At 37.0% G+C, this 23,672-nt stretch overlaps 1 pseudogene across 1 annotated transcript; it reads left to right on the top strand.

The window, feature by feature from the left end:
* The first annotated feature begins 1,839 nt into the window (after positions 1-1,839).
* LOC103703029 (ubiquitin C-terminal hydrolase 15-like) lies at positions 1,840-23,088 on the top strand (annotated as a pseudogene). Its single transcript, XR_015987411.1, has 13 exons — positions 1,840-4,334; positions 6,603-7,020; positions 7,132-7,570; positions 7,683-7,819; positions 7,936-8,033; positions 9,205-9,290; positions 9,402-9,564; positions 9,726-9,849; positions 9,963-10,120; positions 10,204-10,288; positions 20,343-20,555; positions 22,008-22,069; positions 22,138-23,088. The product of XR_015987411.1 is annotated as a ubiquitin C-terminal hydrolase 15-like (transcript).
* Positions 23,089-23,672: the final 584 nt, after the last annotated feature.

The raw sequence follows: 23,672 nt of genomic DNA, 5'->3' as shown, positions 1-23,672 counted from the left end.
ATGTTACTTATCTGGCTTCCTCGCGTATCTATCATTTTTTTCAGATTATACCTATGTAAATCTTTTAGGAGAATTGTTAACAAAATCTCCGAAAGATAACAGATTTAAGAGTTGTTGTCATGGCTTGCATTATGCCATTGGCACGACATCAACTAAGTCCAAGTAGTGCCATGCAAAATCAAAAAGTATAATCCAAGTTTACTTTCATTTGAGTTTCTTGCTGTTTTTGGATTTTACTAACATTAATCTTTGAAAAGTAATACAAGTAACAACTAGCATTATTTTTTTTTGCTCGGCATTATTGAAGACTAATGGTCTCACATTGGACAAGTTAAAATTTTTTGTGGTGCTTATATATTCCTAGGCTCGTCAATATACACATTTATATTTTTAGATAAAATCTTAATATGGTATGAGAGCCTATCGATCCTTCTTGTCTATTAAAATTCTATTTTTTTATTTATTAGACAATATATTATCTCTCATTCGGGTCCATTCCAATGAAAAAGTATCAGCCACATCAGGTGTCCATTGAATCTATAGCCTTTTGAATTTTAGTAGAATAATGGATATTAGGGACAGTCAGGTCTTTCTTTCTTTCTTTTAATACATTAAGTGTCCCCTAAATTATCTTATATCTAATCTTTAAAAGCATTGATAGCAAAATTCACAAATGAATTTAAGTGCTAGCTAATGTGTGTCATGCTTTTTCATCAATATAGTATCAGATTGGCTCAAAATGAAGTCATGCCGGTTGAAAAAAATATATATTAACGTTATCTTAAATTTATCCCACATCTGAATTTGCGAAGTATATATTTTTTTTAAATTTTTAAAAGGATTACAATTTACAACCTGTTTCATTGCCCGACGAGGGCATCAATTAGCTGTCAAGCTACACTATAACCATGTGACTTGGTGGTAAGCGTACTTGTTATTGTCGTTTTATAATCCCCACAATGTCCTTTAATGATTTCTTCTATGAGTAATATTTTCTTAACATATACTCATGTTACTTTGCAATCATGGGGATTAATGTTGTGGATTTATTCTTATGATGCTGCATGGCAACATCACAAGATACAAGGCTTGTTGTCCGTCTACCATATGAGCTAATCTTCTTTCACTTAAAAAATTTATAGCACCGACTCTACTATTAAATTATAAACTCGACAATAATCTTGTTCTTTGTATCTCGAGCAAATTAGAAAATAATATCTATGCCAACACAACAATATTACATGACGACGATCATCCTTTAATTTTTATTCTTTATGATAAGTGGACTCTGTAGTCAATTCGAACCTCTTCGTACTGCTTCTACATAGACCAAAACCTAGATGCAACGTGTAAGCTCATGGATGAAGAATTTATTTTCTAAGCCATGCATACAACCAATTATAGTTGCTCGTTTATGTAGTAGTGCATTGAGATTGCCCTTATGAATGAGCCTATAAAAAAATGAGAGATTGTGGTTGGCTCGTATGCGGCCATATGATGCATGCAGTGTAGAAAATAATTTTTTTATACGCACGAGAAAACCGTCCCACCATCACTCTGTTCTAACTTTAAGCTCAAACAGGAAGCCAAGACCTTTCCTATGCAGCACAGCCAGATGGACACTGGGCAGGCAAGAAGAAGACAGTCCAAAATTAGTAGTTTAACGCCCAAACAAGAAAAAAATTAATGAGATTATTAATTAAAGTATGCAAGAAACAAGAGGAAGAAGCTTTATTGCACTAACAAAAAAAAAACAAGGACTAACACCTCTTCACAACCGTCATTATATATATATATATTGGTCTAGTATATATATAGGTTGGGAGGAAAGGGATGTGCGGGGCTGACTGTTTTTATTAGTCTTTTGTTTTCTTTGGCGTACGCTATTTTGTTTGTTTTTTTTGGCGGAAACGAGCAGCTGGAGAGGGTAAGAAAGGGTTGGGCGTGAGAGAGAGAGAGACAGAGGGGTAGTGAAGCGAGTGCCGCAGAACGGCTTGGAGGAAAAGCTTTCCCCCTTTCTTCTTTTTTAATAGTAGCCGCGGGCGGAGGAATCGGCGAATCTCGGGAGGATGCGAGGCCGGGCCCGGTGGATTTCTCTCTTCCAATGCCCCAGAGGTGCGAGCAAAAGCCCGCTCCTTTTCCCTGTTCCCGCCATGATTTTCCCCGTTGGAGTCTGGTGCGCTCGAGGAATGCTGGTTTTTTTTTTTTTTTTTGCAGATTTCTGGGTCGGAAAATAGTCTTGTTAGGGGTTTTCTTTTCCTTTAATTGTTTTCCTTGGCTTTTCCTATCTTGGAATTTTGAGGGATTTTTGCTGTTTTCTTGAACAATCCATTGGAATCATGCACCCTCAAGGAATGCTTTTTTTCGTAAATTTTTCTTTGAAAAAGATCGATCTTTTTTTAGTATTTTGTTCTTTTTGCTGGTTTTAATCGGGTTTCCCTATCCTGGAATAGGTAAAAGAGGGATTTTTCTTTATGAGTAGTTTGCGAATGCGGGATTTCATATGGGTTTTGGGGGGAGATAGGGTTCTACTTTTTGTTGGGGATCTGTCTTATGGGTTCTTGAAACGGATGAGCGTAGGAATGTGGGCTTTTGTTCAAGGGTGGTAAGAACACTGGATTTCATGTGGGTTTGTCGGAAATAGACCTCTGATTTTTACCCCTTTCGGTTTTGGAGTGGTAAAATAGGGATCTTGGTGAAGGGGATCATATCTAAATCTACCCTTATCCCCTCTTTCCAGGGTTCTTCTTCACGCAAGAGGTAGCAATGCGGTTGTAGTACTCTCGTTTTAGCTATTTTTCTTGATATTGTTTTTGCTTTTGAATGCTGGTTTGCCTACTGGTTTTGCATAAAGATACGGTTTTGTTCTCAAGATTTTCTTTGGGAGAAAAAGATTGTTGGGAAAAGGTTTGACAGAGAAACTGCACTGCTTTCGTTGTTTAACCTGGGAATCTTATCTGTTATGCCTTTGATGTTATGTTGGTTCCGATCTTTTTTCTCCAAGATTTTGTTTTCAGGTCTCTTGATTTGTTACAAGAAGTGAAAGGTAGAATTTTTCCTCTGGTTTCTGCTGTTTTATTTGAGAATCTTCATGAGGATGAGGTGCATGAAGCCTGTGCCTTGAATCTTTGGAATCTTGAAGTAAGATGCCCTGCTTGTATTTATATGCTGGTCATTAACTAAAACTTGTAAGGATGCTGTTTCCATGTGCTTTTTGCCTTCTACACTTATATTAATTTCCCATGAGTACATTTCCTTAGGCATTCGTTTGGTTCGCGGGAAGAATTTTTTCTCACTAGAATAATTTTTCTGGAAAGATGATTTCTAAGAATATGATGTTTGGAAAAATAGTTTTGGCATGTTTGGTTGATCATAAAAGAGTGGTACATTTCAGTGGCTTATGTTTGGTTGAGCATCTACTGAAAAAGTTGTATGAAATATCTATTATATCCTTAATAAAGGGAAAAACCTTATCCATAGATTTTGATGGCTTAAGGATACTTTTGGAAAAAAAAGGGCTCTAATTTTTAACTGATGGAAAAGTAGCTTTTCCATGTCCTCTATGAATTTTTTATGAAACATGGGAATTGTATTCCCATGAAAATGCTACTTTTTCATATTTTTTCCTTTGAAAACTCCAATCAAACAAGAGGCATTTCTTTGTTTTTCCGTTGACCACACTTTCTCCCCTTCTTTTCCCGCGAACGAAACTAATTCTAGATGTTTTCTCCCATATATTCTTAGAAGGAATGTCTAATTGGATCTGATTCTTAAATGCATAAATTTTATTAGGTAAATTTCTTCTTGTAAACTCCGTTATTATATATGTATTATAGCACTATTTGTTTAATTCTTGCCCTAAGAGGAAAATATGTAATAATGACTATGCTCTGTTAACATATCCAGTTCACCGTAAAACAAGGGGAGAATTTCTAATGTCTCTACAATGGCATGAAATTCAGGTTGAAACATTAACTTATATGATTCGGTATGGTTCCATTTGGGTAGCACATTGCTGGAGGTGGACATGAGTATGTTGGTGGGGATATGCTCCAGCCAAGGGAAGCTGATATACCCGGTCTTTTTCTGTTCTTGGTTGTGCTCCCTCTGGTCTCTTACATTTTACTTGGAATATGGAAGGAGACTTCGAAAAAGAAGGCCAGGATAAGTGTGCTTGCACAGTTTGCCGCTGAGGAAGCTCTCAGAGTTGAAGCAATGGCATCTGCTGATGTTATACCAGATGGGCCTTCTCTGAAAACTGGCTTTCATGAGTGTGCCAGATGCTTTGCTCCTGCTACAACTCGCTGCTCCAGATGTAAATCAGTCAGATACTGGTATGAGTGTTTAAGAAAATCATGATTTCCCCCCCTTTACCCACATTATTAAGTTGGTCTTTTTATTCTTAAACTTATTCTTCAATTTTCTGTTTGCTTCTGCGCAATCATCAATTTGCACTACATGACAAAATGTCGAATTCATGTATGAACTGCTTTAGTTTACTGAGTCCCTTCTTTTCTTTCCCTTATTATTCATAACAAATGAAATAAAGCAGAGAAGAGAGTTGCTGGAAGTACTAAAAGGTTGTTCGTTCATGGAATTGTTCAGAAAGGTTTTTAGTCATATGTTTTTTCTGAGGACCATCAATTGAGGAGGCTGCCTTTGGTATCAAAAATGATTATCCAATCAGTCTTTCAAATAAGAAAAATATGATCACCACTTATGGTTTAGCTGAGAGGCCAAATTTTGGATAATCAACATCTTATACTAAATATATATTTTTTTTTATAGGAAAGGATAGCTAGATTTTTGTTGTTGTTATTTTTGAATGTGGTTCTTTAGATAAGCTAGCATAACCCTTCATGTAGAAGAAGTAAAGAAAAACGAAAAATAGGATATGATAATAATACTAATTGGATTCATCTCTAATTTGTGATTCAAAGTGTTTTGGGAAGCATACAAGATTGAACTGTAAAAAATTGCACAAGGCCTTCTATTATTTCTGCAATGATAAGGGATTCCTGGAGCTTATTCAGCAGGTATTTCATTAGCATAAAACCTTGTCCTTTTCACCTCTTGAATGGAATTTGTACTATCATTCTAGTGGTTTTCATCCAGATAAGTTATTGAAAGATAAGTTAGGAAACCCATAGATTTCATCATAATGTTTCTTTAAAATTCTTATTTTGTATGAAAACGTTGCTTTAAAATTCATTTTGATTATTATGCAAGTTGAAACATCTCACAAAAAACAAAACACATTTTGGATGGAAAAAAGTTCTTGTTTAGGTGGCCATATTTGACCTGTTCTGGACTGAACATGTTGGTTGAAATGAACTAGTGCATCTGAATAAATTTGAATAAAATGAATCAAACAATCATAAAATATAATTTTTGAGGACAGAATAAATGAAGAGAACAAAAAAAATTGAACATGTTGACAAAGAAGGTGATGCAGAGGTGAAGTGCTGCTCATCATGCAGATTAAATCAGGTTACCAAACAGTAGTAAAACTTTGGAGTATTTCTTTTTATCCACCAATACGGCTCTTTATGGGCAAAATAACGTTCTACATTGATAGTAAGGAATCATCAAGCTCATCTCTAGTGTGAGTTTGTAGAAAGGTGGTCATCAACGTGAAAATTCCATTTGTTGGGTTCGTTTGAGTTGGATTTCCTTTGTAAACTTCAAGCTTGGAACTCTAGTGCCTGATCTGTATCGTCGAAATTTTCTTTTGGTTTCCTTTGATACTGGAGGTACCTCATATCAATTTTAAAGTTAAAATCTCAGGGGGGAGCAGAGCATATTACAAATTCTTCATCACTTTAATACCTGACGAAGGGTTGCTTGTGTTGGCAATTTTACGAATGACTATGATTGGAAACTTCTTTCTCTAGCATCATTTCAGAAAATATATCCTGTGACAAATGGCCTGTAAATCTGTTTTAATTGTTCATAGCATATTTCTTGTATGCAAAAGAAATCAAACATTTGAACAAGGTAGTTTATTAATTCATTATTGGTTCCGGGCATATATTTTAGAACTTTCTGCAGCTAGAGATCAACCATGCTGCTCTACCCAGCAATTACTCGCAGAAGAAAATATCATCTTCTTGTAGACTTGAGAAGTCAAGATTTGCTTGATGTTGATAAATATGAGGATTATACTTACAATCACTGCGAATAATGTTAATTGATAAAATATTTTTATGACAAAATTCAATTTTAACCCTCCTACCTGGTTTTCATTGTTTTCCATTTTTATACTGAGACAAAATACACTTGTTATTTAAAGAGGAAAGGATTGACATCTTCTTCCCCATATTCATGAGTTGCTAGATCTAGAAAAAAAATGAGGATTGTTACAATCACTGTGAATAATGTTAATTAATGGTGACATTTTTATAACGAAATTCAAAATTATACCGTTGTACCTGGTCTTCCTTGTTTTCAGTTTTTATTACTGAGGAGACCAGATCCACTTGTTACTTAGAAAAGGGTTGGAATCTTCTTCCCCCCTTTTCTCAATTACTGGCTGTAACTTCATTTCAATTTATAATTGATTTTTTTTACCCTCTCATCTTGAGCTCATCACATTTTTGCAGTTCTGGAAAGTGCCAAATAATACATTGGAGGCTGGGGCACAAGCAGGAATGTCAGCAATGGCAAGATACCAGCTCCAATCTTTCTGGTGGCCTTTCTCCAGTTCAGCAGAATTCTCTTTTAGATGATGTCAAATCATCATTCCTTGGAAATGATATTGAACTGCCCCTGCATGGGGATCTTCTTGGTAATGTATCGAGTGATCCTTGTGTTATGAAACTTGATACACCTCAAGATTCAGCTGCAGGGAGAAAGCTATCAGAGAAGCAGGCTCTTAATAGATCAAAAAGTGTTGCCTTTAAAAATGATGAAAGTGCTGCATGTGCATATGATGAAGCCATTAGCGCAGATGGTCAAACTATATATTCAAGCTCCTTGTTTACAGAATTTTCATCAAAGGATCGTCCTCTGGAACATAAGGTTCATATTATTTAAGTTGGTTTCTACAATATATGCTTCACTGACTTGTAAAGTATAATTTCTTTTCTGTTGCATTTTCTAACTGCCATGCTTTATCCTTGATGGCTTCAGTTAGGAACTGCGAATTTCACACCTGATGATGGAACTCATGAGATTCGAGACACCAGCAGTTCATCCACTGTCAAAAGTGCTTTGCACCAGTCTCATAAATTAGCAGATGAAACTAGGAATGGACTTAAGGCAAGCAGTTCTCCTGGAATATCAGTCCCATCCCATGTGGATAAAAATGTGATTAATGGATGTGGTGTGGGTGCTAATATCACTTCAGAGAAAGCTGAGTTTTTTGAAGGTGGATTTTGTTCTGCTAGTGAAACAGTTGACTCGAGCTATTCAGCTGAAAATTTTTCCCCTAAAGGAAGCATAGTTTTCAAAAAACCTCCATACACATTGGGACGCACAGCTTCTTTGCCACAAAAATCGGCTGAGAGAGCATCGAGAGAGTACCCTTCTCAAGGAAAAGAAAGGCATGCCCACATGGACAATGAATCTAGTAGGTTACTTAGAACTTGCTCAGTGATCTATGATGTCTATTTCTTGGTTTTAGTTGCCTCCTCTTCAATCTTTTTCTTTTATTCTTCTTATTATTTTTTTAATCTGCACAGGAAACTCCCGAACAAGTGTTGCACAGGGCTGCAATGGGGTCTCCAACATGGAAGGGGCAAAGGTGGCAGGATCAAAGAAACCTTCAAAAGTCCTCAAACGGAATCTTATGAGCTTGATAAATGACAAGAAAAATAAGGTGATGCTTTTTCTTGAAATGCATTAATTTTTTTCATATTATAGACAACATGATCATAGATTTCCTCTTTGAAGGCAATAACTAAAGGCTTTGCATTTCATGATCTGGAATTTTAGGTATGCCAGCTGGTGTTTTCTTATGAGGATCTTGTCAGGCTTTTTCAGTGCGAAGTTTGGGGCATATCTCCAAGAGGGCTTCTTAATTGTGGAAACAGGTACCACATAAATAGTTACTTTTATTTGGATGATGGCTTCTTCCTAGAGTTGTGAATAGCAGCCTGTAGCATATTTAGATATTTCTTTTTCATTTTAGAATGGTATATTAGTGTTAGAACACATTGCTAAGAAGCAAGAAAACCTATGTAACAGCTGAGGTAATTACTGTCTAATTTTTTTGCCCAGAAATTATTTCATTCCATTCCTAAGGAGAGCTTGTCAGCAATTTCTGTTTGCGATAACATAATTCTTTTCTCATCTATCAACTTCAATCATTCTAAACTTTGACGAGCTTTTTGAAGCCAGTTGCTTTTTTTTATTTTATTCCAGCAAAAGAATGCTTCATACTATAGTTTTTGAGTCCAAAGAATGATTGTTTAGACATTCTTGCAACAATTATAGAAATATCATCTTGACAAAGGTTACATTCCATTCTAGAAGTTAGCTAGTATGTAATTTTGGTGTAGTGTGATTGTGAAGATTGATATTTGTCTCATCCACCAACACAAACAAGATCATTGAACTTGGAAAAGCTTTGAAAGCTGATTTAGGAGTCTGTACAACTTGAAAGCAGGAAGGTGGTGGCCCCTGCTTCTACTTTATATTCTCAGAAAATTAGTCTCAAGGTTTAATACACAAGGCTTTTTGCCAGGAATTTATGACTTATCATCTCAAACAAGGATATGAAAAATCTATAAACCCAATATGGAACCAAGGATGTCATGGTTTAGAGAAAGATAAGTGAATCCATACATTTGTAAGGTTGATGATTTAATATCTGGAATAATAAAATCCTCATGCTTAAGCTGACATGATAATAATCCTTATGTTATAAGGAAGCCATGCATTGATTATCTCTGTTATGCCCTTCTCTCTTCACTGCCCCCCAGCTCCCACCAGGCACCCCAAGGCCTCCCTTAGTGTCATCAGATGCTTTTCAACAACTCTGCAATTTAGGATCAAATGATACATCTGGAAGACCCACAGAATTACATCTTTTGGCCAAATTCACTCCTCAATGGTGCAAGACTTTCTGTATTCTAAAGTATCAAATTCTACCTTACCTCAAGACTGCAGGCCGTGAAACCATTATGCAATAGATGAATCATGAAAGTTCTTTTAGTTCTTATGTAACATTTCAAAATCCGACCTTCAGGCTGTTTCTTGCAGTTGCTATGCTAATGCTGTCCTGCAATGTCTTACCTGCACAAAACCTCTCATGGTGTACTTGCTTCAGAGGTCGCATTCAAGAACCTGTACTACTCAGACTCTTGTACTCATTCTTCCAAAGTAAAATCAACAAAAGCCAGTTCACTTAATCTGGCTGGTTACTCTAATTTTGGATTTTATCTTTGTTTTTATGTTAGGCCGAGCCAAAGATTGGTGCCTCATGTGTGAACTTGAGCAGCATGTTTCCATGCTACGGGAAGGTGGAGGCCCTTTGTCTCCCGGTAGGATCCTTTCAAACATGAAGAACATTGGATGTCGTATGGGTGGTGGTAACCAGGAAGACGCACATGAATTTCTAAGGTGCAATAAGTGAATGGGTTACTTCTTTTGATTCTCAGTTCGTTAGTTTGACAATATCCTTGCTTTTTGGTTTACTTTTCTGTCTTGCTGCAGAAAAAATTGTTAAAATATCTTACTTACATATGCTTTCATTCATGCTTCGTTATGCAAAATACAACCAGGCTTCTAGTTATGTCTATGCAATCTACATGCCTTGAGGGATTTGGTGGTGAGAAGGAAGTGGATCCAAAATTGCAAGAGACAACACTAGTGCAACAGATTTTTGGTGGTCGGCTGAAGTCGAAGGTAATTATTTAAGTTTGACTTTTCTGTAGTATTTGTGTTGTTTAACTTGATGTTAATTTGTAGTATTAAAATCATTGTCAACTACACTAACTGATTTACCTCATTGAAACAAGGTTAAGTGCCTAAGGTGCCATATTGAGTCTGAAAGATATGAAAATATTATGGATCTTACGCTGGAAATACATGGTTGGGTTGAGACTTTGGAAGATGCGCTCACACAATTTACTGCTCCTGAGGATTTAGATGGAGAGAACATGTACAGATGTGGAAGGTTTGATGATACTCCTCCTTTGGTTGGCGAAATTTAAACCTCTTTTTTTTCAGTCTGATTTTGCTCTTGCTTTTGATGTATAGGTGTTCGGCATATGTTAAAGCCAGAAAGCAGTTGAGCATACATGAGGTGCCAAACATCTTAACGATAGTTCTGAAAAGGTTCCAGGTAATAAATTATTGGTTTTTAGTCCTACTTTTGTAGGATGTTGCATCATGCTAAATATAACAAATGATCATTCTATGTCTTTCCTTTCACTTTCATTATACAAATATGAACCTTATGGATATTATATGATACTGCTACTCAATTTGTTACTGCAATATCGCCAATTTAGGGAAAATACATTATGCAGTATGATGTCATGTCAGTGCAAATTTATTGTTATTGTCAACATTCCTTTCTTGATTGTAAGTGGAAACATATAAAGCTAGGTTGTAGGAGATGTTGCTTGTTATAGGGTTTCAAGTTTTCCCAACTGTAATAGCAAAATTTGCATAAAGAGTGTAAATGCAAACGTGTACATCCATTAAAAAATAAGGGAGGGGGTGGTCATTATGATTAATTAACCCTTGAGTGGAAATTAATTAGTTTACATGAAACCTTATTATATGGTGATTATGATTATGGAAACAAATTTTGAAAAGAAAATTCTGTTGAAAAGATAATGCCAAGTTGCCTAACTACCATTCCTATATCTATCTCCAACCATCCTACCTCTTCTCTAATGCTCTCTCCAAGCCCATTCTAGTTGTCAATATGATAAATCTCATTTTGTTTTCTTAAATTGTTGATCCGATCGGGGAGAAGGAAGAGTTTTTCAACTTGCTCAACTCGGATATCTCAAAAGAAAATTAGAAGAAGATGAGAGGAATCGCGAAAGTAGGGCTGTCTTCTTTTCTTTGATTGATCATCTACACCTCTTAAACTAAGATATATAGCATCTATTTATAATACCAGCAAGGTCTCCCCTTTCACAATTTGGGTTGAATTTCTCTCCTAGTTCGAATAGGACTAGGTATCCTAAAATAAATGACTAATAGAAATATTCTAATAAAAGCTAAAATTTTTGAGGAGGTAGATCTCGACTTTTACATCAACTCTGCATTCTGTTACTCTGCTTGATTCTTCTTAGATAGAGAGCTACGCTCGGTCAAAGTCTTACCCCAAAAAAAATTCGATTTAACCAATCTGTTTTTGGGCCTAATCGGTAGAATTTCGTCCTAATTCAATCTTATGGTTGTCTCAAAAAGTTATCCAATTTCAAAAAAAAAAAAATCCCAATCAGGTATCGTATGACTAAGTTATGGCCTCTGAAAGTTTTGCATACAACTCGGCTTTCTAACGTGGCAGATCTCACTTCTGAACTTTGTTCAGCTCTGCTCGTAATGGTCAAAGTGGTCCATATCGAGTCTGAGGATTCTTCTTGAACAATCGCAATTGCACATATCCACGTACCACTACTATGCATATACATGTATTTGAAGCCATGAAACCTTGTAAAACAATTCCTAGAAATTTGATGTGTTCCAAGTTAGCTGTCCTTTCCGAAGATTAGTACCATTTCCAGTTTGAGTATGCCCAGATCTACATCGAAACAAAATAAATACTAAATGAATATGATATCGACAAGGGAAGGGGAACTGTCATTCTGCAAACAGTGTTATTTGATAAAGCACTTGATTTGTTAGTATAGATTTATCCAGAGTAGCTTGATCATAGAGCTTGGATGGTTGACAACCATGATATAAGGGGCATTATTCCAGCTTAACTGTAGATTGGGGTGGATTTCCATGGATCCTATTTTTTAGATGAGCTAATCCTCTAAGCTGGTTCTATGGTCATTCCTATACTACTAGTTACATGCATCTCAATCCCAAACACCTGGCCACTGTCTCAGTCCCATTTTATGCTCTGACCATTTTTCCTCTCCATGTCTGCATCTTGTATAACCTAAAAATTCATGTGCATATTGTCAATTATATCTCTTTATATACAAATATAAAAACAAAAACACAAATCATAATTCACAATATATACACCTAATGATATCAAATGGATATACAAGCTTAACCATATCTGTACAGGAAACTTCAAGCCATGATACTGAAATTTGAATATCAGATTAATATCTTATGCATACCACCTTTAAGAATGTCTATATATACTATCTACAGGTATTATTATTATATATAAGGTCAAACTTGGTGTATTTATAGCTGAGAAGTGCTTGTTGCAAGTACGCACACATATATATCTGTCTCTTTTCAACCCTTTGTATCATATTTAATGTATTAATGTGATGCGTAACCATTTCTAGACCTGCAAGTAGATGTTGGAGAAAGTTGAGGCATACCATGATATCCAATATCTAGATGTAGTTGTATCAATATTATGGTGTCATGGGATGTATCACATAGTTTACCAAAAACAATGGACACATCACCTATATATGTACTGTTTTGCCAAGATAGGAAAAAATATTCAAAGCCATCAATTTCATGGCAAAAATATGCTGGTATAATTATGCCGGCATAAATATGCCATTAAAGATTCATGATGATTCGGTGAGATAAAGCTTCAAAGCACTTTCAACCAAGAAAGCGACTGAAGCAAATCAACAGATTTGGGAATGCTTGAAGAACATGATAGAGCAACAACAGCAATTTGATGAAGTCTTAAGAGTTAAGACATATTAGGAAGATGCTTAAGGAAGCCGTTAAACCTGTTATTGAGAGGAAGATTGACAATACTATATTCCAGGCTTCTCTATTTCATGCCATTAACATGAGGCAAGTTGGAGGCAGTGAAGTCCTGATGGTGGGCCAATTTGCAACGAGCATTACCCTTATGTGGGCGAGCTACAGGGAAGAGGAAGTTGGTTGGCCCCCTCCATTAAAGCACAAAGATCAACCTTATGGACAGGGTTGTTATAAAGGGGTGGAATGTTTTGAACTTATTTTGCTAGAGGATAATAGATAAAAATTATTACTAGATTTGTCTGTTGGTGCTTTGTCATTTAGCTAGAGATAGTAATTTAGATGTGTTCATGTGTGGACAGTTTCTAAAAGGTTGTCATTGCTGTAAAGAATATACATTGCTGTTTAATTGTTATGAATGGGTGGAGAATTCAAATCACATTGTGTTCTTCTTTTGGAGAATTAAGAGGATTGATCCCCCTTGAAGAGCATCTAAGGAGACTGGTTCCCCTTGAAATGACCCTTCTTTTTTATCTTTTTTTCTATTTCAGCATTCTATTTGAATTATGGATGTGAAATTTGATTAACATTATTATTTTGTTGATTTAAAACATCTTTATTGATTATATTTTCATGAACAACTAATTCATCCAAATAAATATATGCTACATATAAAAGAACAAATAAATTTCTACCTAGCAGCGATCACAACCTTCGGATCTTGTGAACTTGATGCTGGCCATCCAAAGCTCTTGAATGTTATGAACGTAATCTTTACCAGAAAAGTTGATGACAGGCTCTATCCATGGGGAGTCCTACTAAAACCTTTCAATTGAGGGTTTCCTTTCCCATCACCAAGAGGATCCAATCGATAGTAGTGAGAAATGGATCCCAAAATTTCTTTGCTCACCCTTCCCCTGCCACAACTACCTTTTCCTGGAGGGTGCAGACACCTAGCACCTTAGGCAAGGGAAGCTCAATTCCTCAGCTTTAGAATTCCACCTCTATAATCTCAAAGTGATTGTGCGGTGGAATGAGGAGCCCAAGGAGACGAATGAAGATAGTGGTGGCTGGCATAGTCGAGAAACGAAGGGGCGGATTACCTTCTTCTCATGATCCGATTGTAGGATTGCTGAGTCGTTCGGTACTTTTTATATAGAAATTTCTACCATATACTCTTGGCATGTTCATCTGACCTTGCCAGCCTATTCTCCAAATTTGTTATTAGGATGTAAGCAAATTGAGAGAGTTAAGCAATCTTTTCCTATTTGATTTCTTTTTACAATAAATATGTCTAGTAGGTTACTTTCTATTATATTATTCTCAATGGAAATGGTTTGCCTCACAACTAGGGAGTGCAACTCGGAAAAAGATGGTGATTGTGTTGTGCAATATTTTGAAACTTGGATGGGTCAACCAGGTCAAGCAGCTTGACTTGTCATTTGCTTGCCTTAGTGGGTCCAAAACCCAAACGTAGAAATAAAAAATCCTTGTCCAAACTGGCCAATTTTGATGATTGACCCACTAACCTGGATGGTCCACTTGCTCAAATCAGTCATCGGACTGGCTCATCTCGTGGTTAGATGGAATGGTAAAACTCTTGCACCTCCAAACCCGTTCTCCATCTGATTTCCTTCCTTAGCTTTCCTCCTGTCATGCATGCCTCTAGCCCAAACTAATTATTGGGTCGACTCTAATCATCGGAGCCAAAAGCAATGTAGATGATGTTATTGCTGCCTTAGGGAACAAGAAAAGCCCTAAAGCACCTTTGGATGAATCCCAATCGCCCAATCTCCTCTTCCAAATTGATTGTTGTGGTCCACTTGCAATATTGGAAAGTGGAGGAAAGATGTTTCTATGCTCGTCTTTGCCATCAAGGATGTGGTCGTTGTTACCATCAAGGGGAGCATTAGAGAAAGAAAAAGCCGACGACAAGTTGCTGAAGGATGTTGCCAAGAAGGAGAAACCTTCATTAGTCCCAAGATTTATAAGGAGACGAGAACTAATAAGAAAGAAAGATTAAGAGAGGGGAGAGGGATATGGCTTTGAAAGAGGTGAGAGAGATGGAATACAGAAAAGAGAGAAAAGGGGCACACAGAGAGATTTTTTATCCCAGTTATGTAGGTGGCCCGTGGTTGTATCGAAGCCAAACTATAGAAACGATTCAGTTTGGGTGCACAGATTCAAAACACCGATATGATGTGCATGTGAGATCCATGTCTTGTTTATCGCTCTCCATCTTCACCATTGCTTTTCAATTCTACTGCAGACTTGAATTAGTTTGAAGAGTTTAAGATGATTTTTGGCTCCAATATTGAGCTTCTCATTATTATTTGGACCCTGGAAGACAGAGAGATGTTGGTATTGACTAACTAGGATCATTCATAATAATGAATAGTTTATTCTGATCTACTTATCTCTTTTGCTAGACGAAGATTAAGAGGGCCAGCTAGTCTTTATTTATTTATTTTGAATGAGTTGCATCAAGATGAAGGGAAAAATAGTTCCTTTTCCTTGTAGTCCTACCCTTCAACCTCCTCAAGTCTTATCGTCTTTCTCCTCATCCATCTCCTTCTATCATTCTTCAAAGCACCAGCACCATGTTTCCATTCCCTTGTGCAATTGGTGGTTGGGATCGAGAGTGTTATTCTATGGTTCACATTTGATCTATCTTATCTGCAGGATGATTTTTGTTGGATTTGACTATAGAAGACAACATTACAATACACCACGAGGTCCCTGAATTACAGCGGATTGGAGGATAGTTTTATCATTTCTGTTCAATTTTAAACTTTAATCAGGATTAAGTGACGGGCTGACACATTCTAATAGTAGAGAACAGCAAGGACATTGATGCAAGAAAAAAAAGGGAAAAAGAAAAAAGCGACATGCCAAATTGAAATTTTCATGGGTCATACATGCAAATAACAGTATTTTTTTATTATTAATTTAACTGGTTGATTGAATCAGATCCTACATTATCTTGAGCAAAGCCAATCTAATTTGGATTTCGTATAGATCATATGTAGGACCATACCATATAAGCACAAATGATTTCCATCATGAGTAATTTCCGCCAACAAACATTAACTCTTTTAGATTTATAAGAAATCTTCATGACCATTCAAGAAGCAGAAGTTCTAATAAACCTTCGATTAAATTGAGATGCAAACCTTCAGAATTCTAAATAAAATTGGTGTCTGTTCCTAGCTAATGCTGATGATTTTCCAAGTTAGTTGAGAAAATCTGATGCGTGGAAACTTCTTTTGACTTCTAGTTCAAGTCCCTTCCTAATCATGTTGAAAACATTTGTTTTGTGTTGATGCAACTCTTTCAAATTATTTTTTCTGTTGGTTCCTAACGAAACATGCATTTGTATGCATGCTTTTAGTAGTTAAAATGCAATTTGTTCTATAATGATGTCTCAAGGTAGTCTGAGAATAGATTAGATGCGGATAGGGCTTGGTGATATTCATTTCTATATCCATTTATATTTAGGGAATAAGAATAAGGTTATAGACATTAAAATTTGTATGCTTGTTTGTTTAAAATGGATGTGGATATGAATCAGGTATGTGCCATAAATATTTATTGTAAACAAATATGGATGAATTGGATATTAGTTTGGATATAAATGGAATGTGAGACAACATATGTATAAATCAAAATGTGTGCATGTAAGCGCATGAAATAAATAAAAAGTAAGAACATTAGCATTGGCGCTATCTCATAGCAATCTTGCTTTGGTCTATTTGTTTATAGTGCATAAACTTTGAATAAATATGCACTAAAAATTTGAAACTTTAGTAGTCCTATTAAACCTTTATAAAAGTGTTGTTTATTAATGTGTCAAACATCATCCTTTGAAAATAATAATGCATTAACGGTGCCATGGTTTAAAGTATCGGTATCAATAATTGTATAGGTACCTTACCAGCATTTATTGTACCGACACGCGGTAAGCCTTTTGGTGTTCGGACAACAACAAAAAAAGAAGTGAAAAGTCACGTGCCAGCGCATTACTGATATGAGGGGCATATTGGTATTGGAAGAAAGTTGAACACTTCTAACATTGAGTTTGATCCTCAATTTGATCATAGGAGTGAGTATTTGTTCTTTTGAGAGGTTGGTCAAGGATGTAGGTATTGGAACAAGTTTGTAAAATATTATCTCCTAGTTGTTAAGTTAATTTGGATCTTTTTTTTTTTTTTGCTAAGGAAAAGGGGTAGGGGGGAGGAAGGGACAAGCCCACCCCCGCGTAGCAGCCCCCACTGGGCCCCCGTCCCGTTAGGAGAATGTTCAATGCGGGCAGAAATGGCCGTGTGTTGGGCACCCCGACCGGTTTTACTCATGCCTTCCCCACCCATGGGCCGGCTCAGCTATCCCTTTGGGCTCTGGTTCGAGTCCCACGTGTGAGTACATTATACCTGGCACCACCCTGGCTATAAGCGGTCCAAGAGCGGTCCTATACCTCATGTCCAAGCAGTGGCCGAAGCCACATTTTAATCGTCGTTGCAGTGACTCGAACTTGGGACCATGAGGTTAGAATACCCGCCCAGTACCACTAGGCTACCACCTAGGTGGCAGTTAATTTGGATCTTTGAATGAGAAACATGTATGTTGAAAGAGCTTAACAAACAATATTTTTTAATAGTTTTTTTATAAACATTTAAACAGACAATGCTTAAAGGATAAATATATAACTTTGTTAAAAATTATGTTTTGTGTTCGTATCCTCATATCTCTCATTTTCCCTCGAGGTAAACACTTGCAGACGCATTGCAATATGATTCTCATATTGGTATCCATGCAACATTGGTGACTGGATTTTTTTTGTTTGTCGCTAGGTGCCCTTCTGTAGCTGGACTTATTTAGAGTTCCACTTCCATAAAGCTCCATAGAATTTGAATTTTCAGGACTCCTATCTCTTGGATCTTCCAATTTTTTTTAAAAAAAAATTAAAATTCAGCCCAGTTCTCACATCTTCCTTTATTCATCACGTACATTTCACATGTCCATTAACAGCGAGTAAGAAACAATGCATAATTTGTTAATAATCTTTAGAGGGGAAAAAGTTAAAGGTGGTAACTTACCAAATTTGTTCAACTTCAAACCAAAGAAAATGGATTAGGGCTATCACTCCTATTAATCATCGTATTTTAAAATCCAATGGGAGGAAAAAGAAAGACGATTCTCATGTCCATGACATAAGGTGCAAATAGGGCAACAAAGAATTGGTAGCTTGCAGATATCATGGCTGTGGATGCTGAGAGGATCTGAGACTAATTGTGGATGGGCCATGGGTGCTGCGAGGATGGCTCGAGGTGGGATCTGGAAGTGGGAGGCCATGGATGGGAAGCCAGGAAGCAATCTGTGAAGAGAGAAGAGATCAGCGGTCAGCGGGTGCCCCTGGCCTCTGGGTTTAGTTGTGTTCTGATGTCAAGGTAGTGACTAGAGCTGATCACGAGCCTTCTGGCCCGCCCAGCCCGGCTCGGAATTTTTCGGGCTTGGGCATTAAAAAAAGGCCCATGGGTTGGGCCTGGGCAAGAAAAGCGGCCCGACCAAAAAAATCGGGCCGGGTCTGGTCGGGCCATTCTGGCCCATTTCTAGATTCCAAACAAAGAAAAAATTGGGCATGTTGGGTCGGGCCTATCGAGTCGGGCTGGGCTAGACGGGCCTAGAACCAGATTTATAAAGTCGGGTCGGGTCTGGCGTGGACAAAAATTTAAGCCCGACAGTCGGGCCGGGCCGGGCCTGGGCATAGCCATCGGGCCTAATTTTTGCTGTGGAGCCCGGCCCGGTCCGTGTTTTGATCAGCTCTAGTAGTGACGTGGTTGTGGAGGCTGAATCATAGAGGGTGAGAGTACTGGAGGGAAAGAGGGTTAGAGGCAAGGAGGCTGCACTGCTTCAATTTATGGGAGGATGAAAAGAGATGTAGAAAACTAGAATAGAAGGTGAGAGGGCCGGAGAGAAAGAGGGTTAGAGGCTTGGAGGCTGATCGGGTTTCGCTATGAAATTTGGATATCCAGATCCATGTCCAGAAAAACAAACAAACAAAAAAAAGAACTAAGAATTCGAAACCAGAGCTTTTTAAAGAAGGTTATCAAAAGTTGAATCTGCCCTGGATAACCTTCTGGTTCAGATTCAGATCCAGATCTGGGTGAATTTCATCACCATTTTCAGCCCTATCTCAAGCAAACTAGCTAGATGCCTAAGTGCTTCGATTTACTGGAGGATGAAAAGAGATGTAGAAAACTAGAATAGAGGTCTGATCGGGTTTCACTATGAAATTTGGATATCTGGATCCGTATCCAGGAAAACAAACACAAAAAAAAAAGAACTAGGAATTCGAATCCAGAGCATTTTAAAGAAGGCTATCAATAGTTGAATCTGCCCTGGATAACCTTCTGGTTCAGATTCAGATCCAGATCTGGGTGGATTTCATCTGACCATTTTCATCCCTATCTCAAGCACGCTAGCTAGATGCTTGAAATGGTTAAAAAAATACACTAACTTACAGCTAATTAAGAATTCTAAATCTATGTGATGAAAATCATAGCATATATTCTCTTCCATTTTATAAATGGCTATGAGTGTATACAAAATGCTTCTCATATCAAAGTTTATACTGAGACTAAAATTAGATGGAACCTTCCATGATAAAGTGGCGTATAATTCCTGTAAACCCAGGAATAATATATCTACTACAATGTGATATGTTATTTTGACATCTTTTGATTACTTTGCATAGAATTTATACAGAAAAGGGTCTTAAGGAATATTGACAAAAGAATGCCAAGAAAAGTAAAAGAATTTGTGGAAACAGTTCGACAAGAGGGTGTTTATCATTATCTTCTGAATTGCGGTGTGATATTAGACACATTTTGATTGCCCATTTAGCATATATTGTAACATGTTCTGGATCATTAATGCTACCGTTATTTTTAACTTCTAAAATCCCACATACATGGGTGAGCCTCGTGTTTCCAAATGTACTCTTTATGCTAGTGCTTCCTTAATGGAATTGTGTGTTGTCATTTTTTTAGTAGCACTACATATTTTTCTTGTGCAGTTGAAAACATCAACCTTTAGCAAGTAATACTTACAAATTAGTAATGCTAATTTGTGTGTCAAATAATCTCAAAATAGGTCTCATATGCAACTTGATCTAGAGAATGTCATCTGGAGTTTTGCACAATCTACATTATTTTGGCATTTACCGATATCTGTTGTCACTAACTTTTTGGTTACTTGATGCTGTAATCCTAATCATAATTCGGCCCTTAAAACTGACATATAAATTTAATAGATGATACAGGGGTTATTCGTTAAGCATGCTGAGGTCTTAGACTATAATCCTATTGTCTAACTTCACAGTAGTTTCGTCATTGTTGCTTGCAACTGATGTCTCAGCTTTAAGTAGTTTATATTTGTATGGATATATCAGCTTTACTATCATTGGTTTTATGTCTACCATTTAATTTCTTGTGTAAGTACTTTCATTGTTTGTTTTGATTAATTAGACAGGAAAATATGGCAAAATCAATAAATGCGTCACTTTTCCTGACATGCTGGACATGATTCCATTTGTGACTGGGACTGCTGATAATCCTCCCCTCTACATGTTGTATGCGGTTGTTGTACATTTGGATACCCTGAATGCATCATTCTCTGGGCACTATGTCTCTTATGTCAAAGATCTGCAAGGAACATGGTTAAGGATTGACGACTGTGAGGTAAATTATTGTTTATAACGATTTACCTAGTCTATTAATTGGCAAGTTTGAAGCAACAGGTGCATGCAGTATCTAAGACATTAGTATCACCTCCATATTACATGGTTGTATTGTAACATGAACTCATTTTCTGGTATTATTGCTTCCATATTGCTTGATGCCCAAAGCCACTCTCTTCCTTTAAGCAAAAGTATCTGTATTTCATATACTGTTCTGAGTAAACCTTTGTGCTTCTAGAGTTAATGTTTTCACTTTAGTTCTTCATTGTCAGTTGATTCTGTTTTGCGGTGGTGCATCATATAAAAAACACTGTACCAGTTTGTTTCAGGTCTTTTGCTGATAACATTCGTGTCATGTTGTATATAATAATTTATGTTTTGAAGTGTCCGTGTTATCATTATTTTCCATTTAACTAGTTGATGTGGCCAGGGTAATGCGGGAAACAATTTTTGAGTTACAAGGTTTCATTTACCATTGCCATCACTTTTGGAATTTGCAGTTTGTCTCTACAACATGATCAGCAATTAAACAATTGTCCTGGTCGAATGCAGCTAACAAGTCTTATTTATTTTATCAATTTAGAGAAAAGAACTTAAAAAGTGAAGAAAGATATTAAATATTCTATATTTTGATAATCCAATAGCTTAAAATCTCATCAAGTTGTAGTAGATCAAGGCCCACATCTCATGTACAGTATCAAGTTGCTAATCATGTAACATGGCACTCGGTCATTGAGAAATATAATATGTACTAATTTGACTGAGTGCCTTAACTGCCACCATCAATCCAAATACCTCAACTATTTGGCTAGTTATATCTTTAGCAGTCAACTTTTTCAACAACACCACTCGAGCCTCATCCCGATAAAATGGCACCGAAGCACAACTTCGAACCAAGCGGTACTCTATCTTCAATTCATCTTCAATTCGGATTTTTTGTCGAGTACCTCGACTATTGGCTACTTACATCTATAGCAGTACCTTTTATACGGCAAGAACAATCGAACCTTTTCCTAATAAAATTACACAGTTGGAGCACAACTCAAAGCTGCGTGACACTAGAGAATGAAATAGAAGACTTGTATAGGTATCTATCTTATTTCATGCTCCCAAATTTCTGTCAAAGTTCCTAGCTACGCCAGGGATGTGGATATCTTGGTGTATACTTGGGTAGAAAAGCTTTCAAAGGACAAACTAAAGGCTACCTGGAGGTAGGCAGTCCTATATTTCTTACAGAATACCAAAAGAATGGGTGTAGGAGACCCAGGAAATGGCATCATGAATGGTCCACCAAATCTATTTCCTTAAGCTGATTAATTAATTCTGTAAACATGCACTATATACTAGTATCTCAGAACTTGATCAAATTTTAACCTGGAAGGTACTTGGGCATTTGTGATGAATCTTTTTGATTAAGCTTCACCTCATATTTTGCTGCTTCTTTTGCAAACAGGTGCAAGCTGTGCCACAGAGTCAAGTTATGTCTGAAGGTGCATACATGCTATTCTACTCGAGGTATGTTCTATGAGACATTTTTTTATTTGCTTGACACATTCAACTTATGATCATCTAACATCATCCAGGTCTTTTCCACGTCCACCAAGAGCTTACATTGATAAAGCACCTTCACAAGCTGCAGCTTATGCAAAGCATAACGCATCAAAAATCCAAAAATCTTCAAAACACGGGAAACAGAAACAAACTGAAGGCCCATTTACCCCAGAAAATTTAGCATACATGCAAAATGATTTCAGACCCCAAAATAGGGAAGGCATCATCAAAGATCCAACCACTGACTGCATGGTACAGTCCTCAAGCAGAAATATGCTCCCAACAGGGGCCACATATGCAGATTCATCGAGCATGGACTTCTCTGATGCTACATCTAGCGATTGGTCTCTTTTTACCAGCTCGGATGAATCATCCTTCACCACTGAGAGTACCAGAGATTCGTTCAGCACTGTTGATTATGGAGACCATGCTACCCTTGATCCCATTTCCTCTATATTCGGCCCCTTATATGTTCCAGAGTATTCTCACAGCAATGGCATTTCATGTAAAGAGTTCTCACCTTGGAGGCCGCAGACAAGGTTCTTTTCAGAGAGCATGGGATTTGTTATGGATTCTTCGATGCCGAGTCAATCTCTTGGCAATGTACATAAAGAAAGGAATCTCTAACAGATCAGTGCTTTTTCAACCGAGTCGTTTATCTTTGGCAAGGAGCTATAGTCTGTATGGTCAATACGGGAGAAATCCCAAAGATGATTTTGTTCAAACTACAGGTTTTTGTGATATGTAGCGCTTAGATTCTCATGGTTCTAGTGGGGCCCTCTTGCTGTGGTTGATCCCCAAGTTGAGCGTTGGCCATGCCTCACATTTTTTAATTGAGTGAGGCGTGTTCTGATCTTGATGCAGTTGTCGAGGGGAATGGTGAGAGAGAGAGAGAGAGAGATTATGTATTTAATGAAGTAAATTGGTGGAGATGCATAGTTTCATTTTAAGAATTTAGATAATGATCTATCCATTCTTACACCCTTCTCGGCCTGCATGTCTTTAACTTCTGCTGTTCCCTGATTTTGAATATTTGTAAGTCACATACTTTTCTCTTTAGCAGTAAATATTTCTGTTTATCTAACTAATGTTGGTGTCTAATCTTATTTATTTTGTTCTATCAGCGATTTGAGATAATTATGATATGGTAATGCGTTGTTTTTCCTTGATGATTTGGTGTCTTTGCAAATCAACGATACTGAAGATTTTGCTGATGATGATATCCATTCAAAATGCTAGTCAAAAGTACCAAGCTTGTTTCAGGAGCTGTTTTTTGTTTTTTTTTCCTGAAATGAGAGGTTTTACCACCCGGTATTATTTATTTATGGTATTTAAATTACAGGTGTTGTAAATGGGTTCTGAGTGGCCTTGGTATGTGAATACCAGCCGACTTCAGAACCCAAATACATTTAGAGGAGGTCCCACCAAAATAGTTGGAGATGATGCGACTTCGAGTGGAGCTTTACTACTGAGCTTCTTCTATTCTTCATCTGTTCTTTTTACTTCGGCTCTCAAAAAGACGGCATTTCCTTCTGTTGATTATACCGCATTCTTCAGTTGATGGATA

The sequence above is a fragment of the Phoenix dactylifera genome, chromosome 5, assembly GCF_051530095.1.
Source record: "Phoenix dactylifera cultivar Ajwa chromosome 5, Ajwa_hap1_PhDact_Kaust_v1.1, whole genome shotgun sequence".
NCBI classification, from domain to species: domain Eukaryota; kingdom Viridiplantae; phylum Streptophyta; class Magnoliopsida; order Arecales; family Arecaceae; genus Phoenix; species Phoenix dactylifera.
This window is presented reverse-complemented; position numbering and strand designations above follow the sequence as displayed.